The sequence below is a fragment of the Phragmites australis genome, chromosome 19, assembly GCF_958298935.1.
Source record: "Phragmites australis chromosome 19, lpPhrAust1.1, whole genome shotgun sequence".
In the NCBI taxonomy this organism is placed as follows: domain Eukaryota; kingdom Viridiplantae; phylum Streptophyta; class Magnoliopsida; order Poales; family Poaceae; genus Phragmites; species Phragmites australis.
This window is the reverse complement of record NC_084939.1, coordinates 11,041,607-11,060,305: the sequence shown is the minus strand read 5'-3', so window position 1 is coordinate 11,060,305 and position 18,699 is coordinate 11,041,607.

The following is an 18,699-nucleotide window of genomic DNA, read 5'->3' as shown; positions in this document are numbered from 1 at the left end:
TGTATGAATATATTATTAACTATAAAGTATTTCACAACTGACTTAGAACCCACACTACTTTCACTTCTTCATTTCACTAGTCTATTTACTACAATCAATGTTACCCAGCCTTATTATTCATTAAAAATATTTATATAAAAATATTAGTAGTATAATATTTTTACTTTGTGTCTATAAGGATATATATTGTCCTTTAAACATTCTTTACACTATATTTGGGTTATAGTGTTACAAACAACAAGCATATAACCCAAATATAGTATAATTATTGCAATCGGTTTTTAGTCTCTTAGACATCTCAGATGAGTAGATCCATATGAACTGACTAGAATAAGAGTATCTAACTCGATTTTGGAAACTGATTGGGATCATCATTTTGGAACCGATTGAAATTATATTTTTGCAGTAGTGACAGTAATGAAAATAATTCATACAATGCATTGTCTATAAACATTATATGTAAGCCTCGTATACAATGCTATAGACACTAATAACCGCATATACGATAGTTTAGATGGTAGCAAGTTGTCTTATAGACCATGTGTTAAATACTAGATAACAGTTTCCTCTCTCCTCTATATCAACCAAAATCCTCTTATAGATAACTGACATCACCCTATTATACAAGCCCTAATGTATAGGCAGACACTGCAAGAGCCGCCCCTAAATCGTAAGATCGTACGACATGGCTGCTATGCAAGCCCAAGATTAAAACAAAAAAGATCGAGAATGCTCCAGAGTAACATATTTATCTAAACATAAATCTTCAATGTACAAGGTGTTTTTGTTCCAAGCGTGAATTTCTTGGGAACTTACAGGTTTGTATACCCCATGGTGCCAAATTTGCAGTCGTCAACAATTCACCTTTTTAGGGGCATTATACAAAACCTCAGGTCTTTCTCAGCACACAACACGAAACCTGCCCTTGTTGACAGATGATCTTTCCTGTGCACACAGAGAGCACTACATCAAAAATGGTTTTCAGCGACAGATGATAACCATTATAGGTGACAGATCTCGCATTCATCACCCTAAATATGTCACTGATGACTAGTTATAAGTGACTGGTTATGACTTATCACCGATGATCACATTAGTGACGGGTCATAATAGTGACCCTTTAGTTATGAATATCATCAGTAACAGGTTATAACTGTGACAAGTCACTTATGACGGGTCGTAATTAATGACTGATGAATGTTTTTCATATTTTCTAGACATGAAAAAGTAAAAAAAAATAATCATTTTTTCACCTAAACCATCCCCAACGCAGGGGCCATCACTACGTAAGAAACCATCGAAGAAGACAAGTCTTTTAAGCAAAATTTCAGAGGTCCTATCAAAGGTCTTCCGAGCCTTTTTTGGGCGTCAAGAAAGGTACAGGTCTAAATACTGTATTTTTTCTGATGCGCCTCCTCGTTAGCTTTGAAAGAAGAGGTCAAACATCGAAATCAGACTTCGTATGCGAAAGTTATGCCTGTTTTAGTGAACACTGCACGGGTTGGATACAAACTTATTTATATGGAGTCAGATGAAGATAAATTTTATATGAACATTGTAGAACTCGGCGAGATCTATAACTTCGTAGTTGAATTTTTTTTTATTTAAGATCATTTAGCAAAATTATAAAGTGATAGCAAACAAATTATAACGTGATAGTTGACAAACTTTATATGAACATTAGTGACACGATGAGAGTGATGGGTATATGACCCTTCACTAATAACTTTTTTAACGTAGTGCATCATCACTCACCACGGGTCACTTGCTATTTTTTACACTGTTTTTATACTCTACGTTCCGTGGGAATCGAACCCGTGACCTACCCTTATGCGTGCAACCCCCTTATCACCACACCCTCTCAAGCGTTCTGATGAAGCCAGATAATTTATCCTTTTAATCTTATTTTGCAGAAGATCATTAGTGATGGGTCATAATCGTGACCCGTCACTAATGATTGTACAATAGTGATGGGTCATAATCTTGACCCGTCACTAATGACTATTTTTGCCAATAGGTGATCCAAAGTGACTTCGGTAAAACGGCATAACTTTTGCATATGGATTTCGATTACAATAATTTTTGACTCCACAGATATCTATAGAAAAAGTTACATTTATTTCTCCCGACTTTATTGGGTTCGGCAATTTCTTAGAGGCCAAATTCGGCCAAAAAGATTGACTTCTTGCCTCCTAAAGTTTTTGCACCATTTTTAGCACACATGTTTGTGTCCATAGTCACCATCTCTTACATCAAACTTGATCAGAAATGTAAAATAGTTCCTATTCTAGTGTTGACAAGGTGAGAAAAAATAAGACAAATAAAAGAAAAAATAAAAAATTGTGAATACCATACATTCAACTGTCTTCTTTTCACCTCTTTATTCCATATCTTTTCACCCCTCTTTTCATAGTATTTTTCTGTTTCCTTTTCTTAGATATTGGCCTTGGCTTTTTATGGCTTCTGTTCTATAGGTATGTACATGAGTATGCTTTTTTATGGTATGTAGATTTCTGTTCTACAGTGAGGCTAACCCCTATGCCTAGAATGCATACATGAACAAAATACATTTTGATGAAACAACCACTCTCATGAAATTATTATAGGTCATAGGTGATGGGTGAAGAGTATCACCTGTCACCTATAATATCATATGTGACGGTGAAGAGTATCATCTGCCACCTATTTTTAGATGAGATCGTTGGAAGGTTCAATGGCAAGCTGACAAACACGCAAGACCATTTTGAGCAGAACTCGTCGGACGATTTTCAAGAGATCAAAGAGTGCTAATAGAGCTGACTCATCAGTGATGGATCATAACAACACTCGTCACTTATGACTGGCCCAGGGAGACTCGTCACTCACAACAAGTCATAAGTGACGGGTCCAGAGAGACCCTTCACTAATGACTAGTCTAGGATGACCTGCCCCTGATGATTCATCATTGATGGTCACAAGTTGACCCATCACTAATGACTGGCTTATGATGACTCGTCACTGATGACTAGTCATAAGTAACATATCACAACTACGACCTGTCACTATTATCATCAGTGATGGTTCATTTTATGACCCGTCACTAATTTTGTGTCTCCTTTGTCTGTTTTTCACGTAGTGGAAGAAACTAATTTGGCAATAGACTCTTCAACAAGAAAAGACCTACTAGTTTGATGGGACACTTTGTCATGTTCCTCGCCGTTCGAGATCACCAACGGGTGGCATGAGGCTGGAATCACGATGCCAAGAAGGAAGACACGGGAGGAACCATGGGGAAGAAGGTTTCTTCATTAGCTAGAAGATAGCAAAGTTCTGTTCGTTGGCTCAGTTACAACCACACAGCTTATAAGCCTGACCACGACCCAACATACGGGCCTAGCTCTCACACGCAACACCCTCGACTAGCCCGGAGCCCAACACCACCTCAGACTCACATAGTACATGAACTCTTGCTTGGCCTTGGCGCCGAAGACTTACCATGATCAGACTTGCCTAGGTTCTTGACATTCCTCCCCGCTTGAAATGCGGATTGCCCTCAAGTCATTGTGAGTCTCCAATTAGGTCAGCATGCATAGACATCCATGGTAGGATAATAGAAGCTATTCAGAGTCATCTGAGTCGCTGATTCTCTAATGGATTGCACAGCCAACCATCCAATCATTTCCCCAGGGGGCACCAGACTGAAGGAACCTTGATTCAATCTCACCGATAACCCATTCAAAAACTTCCTTTGTAAGCATGTATTCCTTTAAGACCCTATTGCTAGCAAATGTGCTATGCAAAACATTAAAGAACAAAGTTGCATTCTTCTGAGCCTCAATGCTCATAACACCATCACCACGTACAACCTTAAGTCTTTCTTCCAACTTATCTATCACTTCCACAATTTTCATTCAATTGCGGAGCCAAGTGGGGTTCTTGGTATGCCTAGGCACACCCAAACTTTGCTAGTGTAGTGGAGATCGGCACTACATATGGACTACATTCTATAGGGTGTAGTACTTTGGCTCATGCACACCAATGGAAATTCTCTAGATCTACTACTGTTTCCATTGGGTGCATGTGCTCTGATACCAAATGACACGTGCAACTTTACTGGAGCTACGTGGTAGAGTACTGATTGGGAACAAATGTGTAGAAAGGTATGTGATAGGTTTGACAAGGATCAATATCAATTGTACATGCATCAATTGGATAATCTACATCAAACAGGATCGGTTTCAGAGTATTATGAGAGCTTTGAGCAGTTATCCCACATCATACTCCTTTACAACAAGTCCTATGATGATGTGTACTTTGTTACTCGGTTCTTAGGGGATTAAAGGAGGACATTCGTTCTACTATAGCTTTACATCACCCTGCTACCATAGATACTGTTTTTGCTCTCACTTTGTTGCAGGAGGATCTGGATTTTTAGAAGAAGAATTGCAAGAGCAAGGACATGGTCAGGAATCGTAGTTGAGCTTTCTCCACCACTGACAAGCACAAGCTAACTTCTATGAAGGATGAAACTAATCGCCTCGACAAGGTGGTTGATGAGCGTTGGGAGTCTCTGAAGACATATCGCAAGTCCAAGGGGTTTTGTTTCACTTATGGGGAAAAGTGGAGCAAATCTCACAAGTGCCCTGATCAGGTGCCACAACACATAATTGAGGAAGTGCTTGACATTTTTCAAATAAACACTGATCACAAGTCCTCTGAAGACCCCGAAGATTCAGAGATTATCGAGACAATGTTGTCTGTATAGGCAAGCCATGCTTTACTGAAGCGTCTGAGGAAGACAACGAGCTTTCGTGCTATTATTGGCAAAAGGGAGGTTTTGATCTTTGTTGATTCATGCAGTGTTGGCACTTTTGTGGCAGAATCCTTATCGGACCAACTGCAGCTCTAGAGCCATGTCGTGTTAGCTGAAACCTTTACAATGGCCAATGGAGGACTCATGACCTGTTCAAGGTTGATTCCACATAGTTGCTGTGGTATATTCAAGGCCATAGTTTCACGTAGGATATTAGAGTGTTGCCACTTTGATGCTTTGATCTTATTCTCGGTGCAGAATGGCTAGAGGACCATAGCTCGATGTGGATTCACTAGGGGCTCAAGCGTATGCGTTTCCATCATAAAGGGCATAGTATTTAGTTGCAAGGCATTCAAGATGTTGTTTCTACATGTAACCAATGACCGCTTGGAAGCTTGATGGCCTTATTCGGTGCGACGCTCTCCCTCTTATGATATAGCTTATTCCTTCATGTTTGGTGTGTTCAATTTTAGAACATTCAGACTCCATGGTGCCGAAACAACTACATTCTCTTCTTCAGAATTTGTTGATTTGTTTCAATCTCCAGAGAAACTTCCACCTCCCAAGCAATTCAATCACAACATTCCACTCATTCCTAGTGCTCAGCCCGTCAACATGCATCCTTCTTGTTATACTCTACATCAGAAAACTGAGATTGAAAAGCAGCCGGAGTCCATACTGTATCAGGGCATAATTCAGCTGAGTACTAGTCCCTTCGCCTCTGCAATGCTGCTGGTTAAAAAGAAGGATGTTCTTGGTGATTTTCCGTCGGTTATCACCATCTCAATGCCATTACAGTGAAGAAAAAACACCCAATGCCAATGGTTGATGAGTTACTTGATGAACTATCTGGTGCCTCACTGTTTACCAAAGTAGACTTTAGCATTAGATTCCATTAGATAAGGGGTGCTCAAGGGGATGAATTCAAAACGGTCTTCCATACTCATCATGGCTTGTTTGAGTTCTTGGTTATGCACTTGGGACTCACAAATGCACTGACCACTTTTCAAGGATTGATGAATCACATATTTGCTCACCTACTCTAGCAATGTGTGCTAGTGTTCATGGACAATATTTTAGTATACAACAAGGATATGGATACGCACATGTTGCACTTGTGCCTGGTATTTGATATTCTCTGAGCTCATAAGTTTCTCATCAAGCCTTCTAAGTGTGCTTTTGCTCAACCATCTATTGACTACTTAGGGCATCACATCTCTATTGGTAGCTACTGGCCCTTACAAAGTTTAGTCTATTGCCAGTTGGCCTAAACTGCAACATAAAGCAATACATAGGTTGACGAACCTTAATTACAAGATTTAGTACAAGAAAGGGTGCACTAATGCCATTGCTGATGCCTTGCCACGTTATCCTAATCACGAAGCGATTTGCATTGTATCTACTTTCACTCCTTTGTGGATGGAACGCTTGGTGCTAGGATACATTGAGGATGATGATAGTAATGCACTGCTCACCGAGTTGAGTAACTCTAGCTCCAATGATTAAGGTTTTTCATTGCACAATGGCATTCTTCACTTCAAAGGACACGTCTGGGTTGGTAACAATCAGTTAGCCCAGAAACATATTTTGCAAGATCTCCATAGCAGTGGTGTGGGTGGTCATTCAGGATTTCATGCCACGTATCATCATATCAAATCTCTTTTTTCTTGGCCCAAGCTCAAGGATTCGGTGAGACAGTATTTTCAGTCATGTTCTATTTGCCAACAAGCTAAGGTGGAGCACATTAAGGTGCTCGGTCTTCTCGAGCCATTGCCACTTCCCTCAGAGGCTTGGACTACAATATTCTTAGATTTCTTTAAAAGATTGCCCAAATCTGGGCATTATGATGTGATATTGGTTGTCATTGACAAGTTTACAAAGTATGGACACTTTATACCACTGTCTCACCCTTTTACCGCTCTACAAGTCGCTCAAGTCTTCTTGGATCACATTTACAAATTACATGGACTTCCCCAAGCTGTTGTGTCAGACGGTGATCAGATTTTTACTAGCAACTTGTGGAAGGAATTGTTCTGGCTCATGGATGCCCAATTGCTCATGAGCTCCTCCTATTATCCGCAGACCAACGACCAAACTGAGAGGCTCAATAAGTGCTTTGAGGCATTCTTATGATGCACTGTCCATTCTTGTCCCCGCCAATGGAGCAAATGGTTGCCTCTCACGGAATTTTGGTACAACACCTCCTACAATTCCTCCCTCGGTCACTCCCTTTGAGGTAATATATGGTCACCCTTCACATCATTTTGGTATTGCTAACCCATAAGATTGCTCCATACCAGATATGGAGAATTGGCTTAAGGAACGAATCTACTAAATTGCCTCATCCATCAGCAACTCTTGAGGGCACAACAACAGATGAAGCATCAGGCAGATGCCTGATGTAGTGAGAGGGAATTCAAGGTTGGTGACAAGCTATCATTTCGCTTCTACATGCCTGTCGGAGGGTGAACTCCTATCGCAGGGATCCTGAGGGACCCCTTTTTGAGATTCGACCGGGGGGATGATTCTGAATATGTTTGTGGGAGAAATAAATGGATGTAAATGCGATGGCAGGTGGGGTGGAATGATCTTATGCAGAATGCAGTAAATGCACTGGAGGGATTTTTAGACAGGTTCGAAACGCACTGAGCGTAATACCCTACTCCTGTGTGGATGCTATAAATGCCTAAGAATATCTTTCAGGAATGTTGCTGGTTACAAGAATGTTTGTTTATCCTAGAGCTTCGGGTCCTTGTTCTTCGATGATCTTAGCTTCTATGCTTGTACTGAGGTGTTCTTCAGCCTCTGAGAATGCATATCCAAGTTCTCTAAAAGTTCCCGAGTTCAGAGTTGTTTTTGTCCATGCCCGCCAGCTCTCTTAAATACTCACCGGTGGTAGCGTGCCCCGAAAGGGAGGGAACGATTTCAAGGCGCCATAAATGGAAAGGCAGTCATCATGGGCTCGCCAGCGCGAAGTGATGGGGGTTTGAAAACGCAATCGCGCCCTGTCTTCGGTCGTCATGATGGCGCTGGCAATGGGCACCGTGGAGGGGGCCCACCGGGTAGTCGCAGAGCAGCCCGGCGTGCCCGCCCGGTCTTGTTTGTTTGACACAGCAGGGCGGCAGGCGGGGCGCCTCGGGCCTTGCGATGCTATCCCGAGGCGCACCGGATGACGCGGGATGGGACCCGTGCATTAAATGTCCCCACGCCCTTCTGCCAGAATGTGGCTGGGACTGACACCGAGCGTGGCAGGAGCAGTTGGAGGTGACAGGCCACACGCCCTCTTAAATGCAGCATCGGGCCTTTCACTGGTTGACACCTCATCGCTGGACCTCTGTGGGGGGCCACCGAAGAAGGACTTCTTGGGCCGTCGGGGAACTGAGTGCTCGGGGGTCACTGTTCACATCCCCGAGTACTCTCTCTCGGAAACGCCCTCTCTTGGTCCTCAGGGAACCGAGTGCTCGGGGGCCACTGTTCACAGCCCCGAGCACTCTCTCCCGGAATTGACTGTTCGGATCCTCGGGGAACCGAGTGCTCGGGGCCCGCTGTTCGCAGTCCCGAGCACTCTCTCCCGGGACTACCTTCCTTGGGTCCTCGGGGTACTAGGGTGCTCGGGGGCCACTGTTTGCAGCCCCGAGCACTCTCTTCCTGGTGATCGGCTTTTCTGGTCGTCGGGGGACTTGGGTGCTCGGGGACCACTGTTCATGACCCCGAGCACTCTCTTTCCTGCCACTTGGTCTTCGCAGGTCATCGAGGAACTCGGGTACTCGGGGATCACTGTTCACGGCCCTGAGCGTCCCCTCCCAGGACTTAGTCTTTTCGTACCTCGCGGAGATGATCCCCGCGGGAAGGCACCACGTGGTAAGCTGCTGGCCTGGCCTCAGGATTCGAGGACCCCTGGTTCCTGATTCACCGATAGCAGCCCCGGGCCCATTGGTAGGCGATGGCCCAGAGACTGCGGATGGGGCCTCGTCATCGAGGTCGAACCTAGCACCGACGACACGTGGTGTGTTTTTAGGCGCTGGCCTCTCCGGCCCAGGCTTCTGGTACGGCCCAACAGGGAGCCGAACGGACGCGCGTCCAACCGACTCCTGAGCCGCATGATAATGAGGCGGGCGGCGCGTGATAACGAGGCAGGCGGCGCGCATGGCACCCGCGCAGATCGAGGGTAGTGCGCCTGACGACCGCTGACATCAGCGCAGCCCGAGGGAGATTCGCCTGGCGGTTGCTTCGCCCGAGGAAGTTGTCTCGCCGAGCGTTCCACGGCAAGCGTCTTTTGAAATCCCTAGGGTATAAAAGGAGGAGGAGAGCGAACCGCCGCCCCTTTACGCCATTTTCGCGATCGAACCTTCTTCTTCCTTGCGCTCCAGAGCTCTCACCCTCCCTTAGGCGAACAGCGCACCCTTCTTCCCCCACCGTTCCAGTACATCCCCCACCCCGACACAATGCCGAGAGCGGGAGGTAGCCGCCGCGACAAGACACCCGACAGCATACTGCCGGAGTCTCGGTTCGTCAACGAGGAGGCGGCGGACAAGGTGAGGAAGATGATGGTGCCCGAAGGCCAGCGGGAGGCCTCAATGGTGAGGCCGGCGAGCTTCCCGCCGGTCACGGACCGGCCGGAGTGCATTATCATCTTTGTCTCCTTCGTGGCGGCCGGGCTAGTGCCGTCGTTCTCAACCTTCTTCCTCCAGATCCTCGACACGTTCGGGATCCAATTGGCGCACCTCAGCCCGAACTCGGTCGTCATCTTGGCGATATTCGCACATTTCTGCGAGATGTTCGTCGAGGTGCCGCCGTCGGTGTTACTATTCCACCATTTCTTCGTGCTGAGGCCGGGCAGGAAGAAGAGGGGCTTCTCCACCGCGAATGTCGCCGGCTGCTGCAACATTCGACTGCGGGACGGCTTGGCGGAGCTGTACATCCCCCAAGTGCTGCGGAGCAAGTGGGACGACTGACGGCGCAACTGGGTCTACGTCGATGTTAGTCCTCACGACCATCTCACGTTGCCAGAGCTGGCGGCGGAGCCCCAGAGGTCAATCTGGGAGGCGGCGCCGGTGGAGGACAAGCGGATGCAGCCAGTCCTGGACCGCATCGAGTACCTATGCCTGGCCGACCTTACGTCGGTGATGGTGGTGGTGGACTACCTGCACCGCCGCCTGGCGCCTCTGCGGGAGCGGGTCCGCCCCAGCTGGATGTACACGGGCTCCCAGGACATCACCAGGACCCAGATCGGCAAGGACTGAGACCTGGACGAGGCGGTGCTGGCGGGCCTGCTCCGGGTGGTGACCGGTATGGAGGACCTTACCCTAGCAGTGCACCGCCGGGAACAGCTGGCACTCTGCACCGACCCGAACCGGGTGGCGCTGCAAGCGATGCTGCCCGAGTTCGACGCCCAGAGTCTGGTCGACCGGCCAGGGCGCCGGAACCCCGGGACTATCCAGATTCCCGGGGTGGACGAGGCGACTGGCTGCACTCCGAGAGCCTCCGGCGGGGACGCCGCCAGTGGCAAGCCGCAGGCGAGCGGCAGGGGGGCCGTGGGCGGTAGGCCGCAGGCTTGACGTGGGGCTGCTGCAGGCAGCAGCCATCAGGCCGGTGGACGCCGCTGGCAATGGAGCGGCGGCGGCGCCGGGGGACAAAGGAAAATGCCCCCGGACGTTCGTGCCCTAGCCGACATCCTCGTTGTCGCCGTCGCCTCCACAGCAGCGGCCGTCAGCGGGCAGCGCGAAGGAGGGAGGCCGGGGTGGCCAATCGCCTGGTGTGGAGTCTGCGACGGAGGCGAGGTCCAGGGCTCAGGAACCTGGAGACCAAGGCCGGCGCTGGAGCGGGTCTACAGCGAGTGCCCAAGCCGGCCCGCCGCTGAAGATGGGCTCCACGACGGAGGCGAGGCCCAGGGCGCCGGAGCCCAGAGACCAAGGCCGGCACGGGAGCGTGTCTACAGCGAGTGCCCAAGCTGGCCCGCCGCTAGAGACAGGCTCCGCGGTGGCCCCGCAGAGCCCCCCGCTGAAAAGAAGTGATGAGGACATCACTCCCTCGGATACATACAATGATCCTCCATTGAACTTTCAAGGTCCAATCACAAGAGCTCGCGCACGACAATTAAATTTAGAGGTGAGCTCGTTCCTAAGCAACTCTTTATATAATTTTGAGAATAGATTACTACCTAATGATTATGTGTTGTTTAGGAATCATGGAGAGGACAAGGAAACACATAGAGGAAGGCTTGGAGGCGTGGAGGAGCAGCTAGGACGTCCAACAACAGCAGGAGGTCCAGTCCAACTCGAGTCCGAATCAGCCTCGGCCTCCAGGACCAGCGAGCAATAAAACGGACGCCCAGGACGCATCCGGACTCCGTTTTCGACGATTCACATATGGTTGGAAAGATAATTTCATAAGGAAACCAATGGCATTGGTTTGAGGTCCAAATTCCTTCTGAGTCAACGGGAAACGTCGAAACAAGTCAGCATCCAGAATCTGTCCCGGTGCTGCGTCACCGTTTTTGGTCCGTTGGGCCATGTATCGTGTTGGAGTCCATTAGGAACGCGTCTAGGGGTCTTTGGCCGACCCTAATCCTTTATATACAGTAGCCGCCGCCCTAATTAGGGTTGGGTTTTGCTTAGATTATTCTGTCAAGAACAGTTTCGCCGTTTCGTCGGTTTGTGAGACCCCAACTCGTGAGATTAATCATTCATCTGCAATTTGGTTGCATTCTTCCTTGTTCTTGCTTGTGTTCTTCGATTCGCAGGCAAGGATTTTAGCCTTCTTGGCGAGGTCAACCGTGCATCGCCGGTTGATAACCAGAGGAGACGTGGTGCTGCGATTGCGGGGTTTCAGATCGTGTTGTTCGGAAGCCGGATCGACTTGTGTTTCGTTTCCACCAAATCGAGAGTTACCAGAACCTTTCGGAAGATCGGGAACCCTTGTTCATATTAAGTGGTATTCAGAGCTTCAGGTATACCGTCAGGTTCATATCTACCCTTAGTTTCGAGTGTTTTCGCCTTCGTTCCATAGTCCACTGCCATATCGTTTTTTTTTCCTGTCCTACAACCCTTCCGCGCCTTTAGCTTTTGCATATTTCAGTTTCAGAGTTCGTCGTGTTGAGTTTGTGTCCTGGTCAAGGTCTGGTTGCTGGTTAGGTCGTGTTAGAGTCCAGTTCGTGTGTTTTCCCCCACCGTTTCCATCAAACCCTAGCCTCCGTCGCATATTTTCCCCACTTTCTTCCCGTTTTGTCCTCTAATTCGGAGTCGTTTCTCAAATCGGGCATAACTTTCGCATACGAACTCCGTTTTCAGAAAAGTCATAGAGTTTTTCGCATCGAAACAGCGTTTCGGATCCGTTCGTCCCCGGCTTTGCCGGGTTCGGCGAAATCAGAATTCCCAAATTCGCCTCCGAAGTTTGAGTTTTCAATTTCCAAATATTTTTCTCATTTTACGCCTGAACTTCAGAAAATTCTACAGGCCACGTCTTTCACTTGTTTAAGCTCAAATTTTCTGTGGTTCCCTCTTGTGTGCTCCTAAGTGAAAAAAAATATCAAAAAAATAAAAAGAAATAGTCAAATTTTCCCAAAAAAACAACGACAGCCAAAAAAATAGAAAAAAGAGAGGGGCAAAAGAGGAACAATATCTAGAGGAGCACATAGAGAAGGGCAAAGTGAGCTGTGTTAGCGTGTGCTGTTTAGTTCTTTGTTTCTGTTGCTCTTGCTATCCATCATACTTGTTTCTCCACCTTGTTTAACACACATACTTGGTACTTGCAACACTTTAGGCCAGCAACGAGAACAAGTACTTGGGACTATAATTCAGCATTACTATCTGTTTTTGATTTGTGTTCCACATATACATATTTGTTCTCTTTGTGTGCCTTCCAAGCCCCACAGATTCTTCTGGACAGCACTGGTTTGCATCCCTGCAATCGCTCGCACGCCTTCCAGGTATCCTTTGCTTTGCTGGTAAGAACCCTGGTAAGAGCTTGGTAAGGTGTCTACCTTTGCTGATCTTGATTGAGAGGCACCACTCCACCTTTGTAGTACGATTATTAGGGATAACCTTCACTGTTTGTTGTTGTGTTTGTTTTCCACAATGTCAGTTGAAGGAGATAAAACGCCAAAGGATTTCAAGGAGTGTGTCAGCCAAGAGCAGCTACAAGCTGTTGTAGACAATGCTCAGAAGGAGATGAGGGAGACAGTCATCAAGGCTGTCACTGAAGCGATAATTGAGATGAAACTCGCAAACGCGGTTGAGCGGGTGGACAAACGGTTATCCGAGCTCACCGACAGGGTAAATGCTTTGGAAAACCGTCCTGTGCACAACGAAGATGTGAATGGAAGCAACACCGGTGATGAGTTGTATGATGACGATGTTAATGTTGATCCAGCGGCGACATTGCAAAACAGATTACGGCGTCGTCTTCGCACTAACACCACAGGTATGGGTGGCGTTCCACATCACCACCACCATCGAGGTATGTATAATCGAGCTCCTGAAGATCCTTATGCTAAGGTTAAATTTACTATACCTTCTTTTTCGGGACATTATGATGCTGAGGGATATCTTGATTGGGAGATGACAGTAGAGCAAAAATTTAGTGCCCATCAAGTACCTGAACAACATAGAGTTAGACAAGCCACTAGTGAGTTTAAAGATTTTGCTATTATTTGGTGGACTGGTTTAGCTGCAGATGGTGCCACACCTCGTACATGGGAAGAGCTTAAGGTTGCTATGCGTGATAGATTTGTTCCCCCATCTTATCATAGAGACTTGCGTAAGAAATTGATGCGCTTAGAACAGGGAGATAAATCTGTGCAGGATTATTATGGTGAGCTTCAAAAGGGCTTGATGCGTTGTGGCATAGTAGAGGGAAACGAAGATTCTATTTGTCGATTTTATTCGGGTTTGAGACGTGAAATCTAGGATATTATTGATTATAAAGAATTTAACAATGTCAACCAGTTGTTTCAGTTTGCTATGCTTGCAGAGAAGGAGTTGCAGGGGCGTGAGCAGCAGGGCAAGTACAAGGCCAGCACCACATACACGCCGCGCACAGGACCATCCTTTGGGCTGTCCAAACCATCCACTTACAGGGCTCCCTCACCAGCGAGCAAGCAACAAGCAGCTACGGCACCAAATCCTGTCACTACACGACCTTCGGGCTCAGGTAAAAATTCTGTTTTGCAGGGACCTTCCAAGAGTGCTTCCTCTGTTGCATCAACGGGACGCACCTCTGGCATTCAATGCCGTCGCTGCCATGGATTCGGTCATGTGCAGAAGGATTGCCCAAGTCAGCGGGCATACATTGCAACGGAAGATGGATACATCAGCGCCTCTGACATTGAAGAAGAAGAAGAACCAGTTGTTGAGGAGAGCAACGAAATCTTGGGCAGTGATGACACAGCGACCTATAGGAGCATCATTGTGCAGCGGGCGCTCAGCACAAAGGTACAACAACCAGAGAAGCTGCAACGCCATAACTTGTTCCAGATTTTCTTCGTCATCCAAAATCGGCGAGCACGTGTCATCATCGATGGAGGTAGTTGTAATAATTTGGTGAGTTCAGATTTGGTCAAGAAGCTTGGCTTGACCACACGCCAACACCCCCATCCATATAATCTTCAGTGGTTTAATGATGCTGGAAAAGCTAAGGTAACACAAACTTGCAGAGTTTCTTTTTCCATTGGTTCCTATGCTGATTATGTTGACTGTGATGTGGTACCTATGGAAGCTTGCTCACTTTTATTGGGTCGACCTTGGGAATTTGATAATGATGCTATACACCATGGTAGAAGTAATACATATACTTTTATGCATAAAGGAAAGAAAATTACTTTGGTTCCTATGACCCCTGCTGAAATTGTACAAGCTGATAAAGAACGAGCTGCTAATTTGCGTGATACTAAATCTGAAAATCAGCAAGTTGCTAATTCTCTTTACCCACCTAAAAAGGATAAGTCTACACCTAGTTCTAAGGTAGAGGGCATAAAATTGAAGGGTGGTGTTATGCTTGCACTAAAAAGTGACCTTGCTGAAATTTCTAATAATGATATTTGCTACACCTTGGTTTGCAAACGAGTTTTGTATTCGCTTGATGATGTTATTAGTTCGATACCTCCTGCTGCCACTAACCTTTTGCAGGAGTATGAGGATGTTTTCCCAGCTGAGATACCCCCGGGACTGCCACCTATGAGAGGGATAGAGCATCAAATCGATTTGATCCCGGGAGCAACATTGCCAAATCGTGCTGCGTATCGAACCAATCCCGAGGAGACTAAGGAAATTCAGCAGCAAGTCCAAGAGCTTTTGGACCGCGGGTATGTACGTGAGAGCCTTAGTCCTTGTGCTGTTCCTGTGATTTTGGTTCCTAAGAAAGATGGTTCTTGGCGTATGTGTGTTGATTGTAGAGCCATTAATAACATTACTATTCGATATCGCCATCCTATTCCTAGACTTGATGATATGCTTGATGAGTTGTGTGGCTCTGTAATTTTTACAAAGATCGACTTGCGTAGTGGTTACCACCAAATTAGAATGAAACTTGGAGATGAATGGAAAACAGCTTTCAAAACTAAATTCGGATTATATGAGTGGTTAGTAATGCCTTTTGGTTTAACTAATGCACCTAGCACTTTCATGCGTTTGATGAATGAGGTTTTAAGAGCTTTTATTGGACGATTTGTGGTGGTTTACTTTGATGACATATTGATTTATAGCAAGTCTTTGGATGAACATATGGATCACTTACGTGCTGTTTTTAATGCTTTACGTGATGCACGTTTATTTGGTAACCTTGAGAAGTGCATCTTTTGCACGGATCGAGTCTCTTTTCTTGGCTATGTTATTACTCCACAGGGAATTGAGGTGGATGAGATGAAAATTGAAGCCATAAAGAGTTGGCCGGTGCCCCAAAACATCAAACAGGTGAGAAGTTTTCTTGGACTTGCAGGTTTTTATCGTCGTTTCGTGAAGGATTTCAGCGCCATTGCTGCCCCCTTACACGAGTTGACAAAGAAAGGTGTGGTGTTCCATTGGGGTAAGGCACAAGAGGAGTCCTTTGACACTTTGAAGGACAAGCTTACGCACGCGCCATTGCTGCAACTTCCAAATTTTGGTAAGACCTTTAAGCTAGAATGTGATGCTAGTGGAGTTGGCATTGGAGGTGTTTTGATGCAAGAAGGTAAGCCCGTTGCATACTTTAGCGAAAAATTGCATGGCCCTGTTCTTAATTACTCTACGTATGATAAGGAATTGTATGCACTTGTACGTTCTTTAGAGACGTGGCGTCATTATTTGTGGCCTAAAGAATTTTTTATACATTCAGATCATGAATCGCTTAAGTATCTTCGTTCTCAAAATAATCTGAATCGTAGACATGCTAAGTGGGTTGAATTTATTGAATCTTTTCCTTATGTTATCAAACACAAGAAAGGGAAGGATAATATAATTGCTGATGCTTTGTCTAGACGATATGCTTTGTTGTCCCAACTTGATTATAGAATTTTTGGACTTGACTCAATAAAAGAACAATATGTGCTTGATCCTGATTTTAAAGATGTATTGCTGAACTGTAAAGAGGGACGTACATGGAACAAGTTTGTGATCAATGATGGATTTGTGTTTAGAGCTAACCGTCTATGCATTCCAGTTGGTTCCGTTCGTCTTTTGTTGTTGCAGGAAGCACATGGAGGAGGATTGATGGGACATTTTGGTGCTAAGAAGACGGAGGATATGTTGGCCACACATTTCTTTTGGCCAAAGATGAGGAGAGATGTTGAGCGGTTCGTGGCACGCTGTACCACATGTCAAAAGGCTAAGTCTCGCTTGAATCCACATGGTTTGTATATGCCTCTTCCTGTTCCTTCTATTCCTTGGGCAGATATTTCGATGGACTTTGTTTTGGGATTGCCTAGGACTAAGAGGGGGAGGGATAGCATTTTTATTGTTGTGGATCGTTTTTCTAAGATGGCACATTTTATACCTTGTCATAAAAGTGATGATGCCGTTTATATTGCTGACCTCTTTTTCAAAGAGATTGTTCGCTTGCATGGTATGCCTTCTACTATTGTTTCAGATCGCGACGCTAAATTTTTGAGTCACTTTTGGCGCACTCTATGGAATAAGTTGGGTACAAAACTATTGTTTTCTACTACTTGCCACCCACAAACTGATGGCCAAACGGAGGTAGTGAACCGCACTTTGGGTACCATGTTGAGAGCTATTTTGAAGAAAAATTTGAAGATGTGGGAAGAATGTTTGCCCCACGTGGAGTTTGCTTATAATCGGGCAACACATTCTACCACCAAGGTAAGTCCTTTTCAGGTAGTGTATGGTTTTACCCCTCGCGCTCCTATTGATCTTTTGCCTTTACCTACCACTGAAAGAACACATAGTGATGCTAGTGCACGTGCTGATTTTATTCGTAAGTTGCATGAAACAACTAAAATAAATATCGAAAAGATGAATGAAAAGTATAGAATTGCTGGTAGTGAAGGTAGGAAAGAAGTCAAACTTGAACCGGGTGATTTAGTGTGGTTACATTTAAGAAAAGATAGGTTTCCAGAGCTGCGTAAGTCTAAATTAATGCCAAGAGCTGCTGATCCTTATAAGATAATTGAGAAAATAAATGATAATGCATATAAACTTGAGTTGCCACCCGAGTTCGGGGTTAGTCCTTCTTTTAACATTGCAGATTTGAAACCTTACTTGGGAGCCGATGATGAGCTTGAGTCGAGGACGACTCCAATTCAAGAGGGGGGAGGATGATGAGGACATCACTCCCTCGGATACATACAATGATCCTCCATTGAACTTTCAAGGTCCAATCACAAGAGCTCGCGCACGACAATTAAATTTAGAGGTGAGCTCGTTCCTAAGCAACTCTTTATATAATTTTGAGAATAGATTACTACCTAATGATTATGTGTTGTTTAGGAATCATGGAGAGGACAAGGAAACACATAGAGGAAGGCTTGGAGGCGTGGAGGAGCAGCTAGGACGTCCAACAACAGCAGGAGGTCCAGTCCAACTCGAGTCCGAATCAGCCTCGGCCTCCAGGACCAGCGAGCAATAAAACGGACGCCCAGGACGTATCCGGACTCCGTTTTCGACGATTCACATATGGTTGGAAAGATAATTTCATAAGGAAACCAATGGCGTTGGTTTGAGGTCCAAATTCCTTCTGAGTCAACGGGAAACGTCGAAACAAGTCAGCGTCCAGAATCTGTCCCGGTGCTGCGTCACCGTTTTTGGTCCGTTGGGCCATGTATCGTGTTGGAGTCCATTAGGGACGCGTCTAGGGGTCCTTGGCCGACCCTAATCCTTTATATACAGTAGCCGCCGCCCTAATTAGGGTTGGGTTTTACTTAGATTATTCTGTCAAGAACAGTTTCGCCGTTTCGTCGGTTTGTGAGACCCCAACTCGTGAGATTAATCATTCATCTGCAATTTGGTTGCATTCTTCCTTGTTCTTGCTTGTGTTCTTCGATTCGCAGGCAAGGATTTTAGCCTTCTTGGCGAGGTCAACCGTGCATCGCCGGTTGATAACCAGAGGAGACGTGGTGCTGCGATTGCGGGGTTTCGGATCGTGTTGTTCGGAAGCCGGATCGACTTGTGTTTCGTTTCCACCAAATCGAGAGTTACCAGAACCTTTCGGAAGATCGGGAACCCTTGTTCATATTAAGAAGGAGGGAAGATTCTGGGCCGAAGCCATCGGGCCTGGAGTTTAAGATCCCAGAATCACGATGGCAGTACCGAAGACCAAAGACTGCATAAGTTTCTTCTTTTCCTCGAGCATGTTTCGCCGGGAGTGAGTTCGAGGACTAACCTGTTTTTGCTTTCAGGCCGCCCAAGGATGCCACCGGGGACCAAAGGCGACTGGAAGCGCCAAGGCCGGCTCCTGCCCCAGAGCCAAGTGCGCCTGAG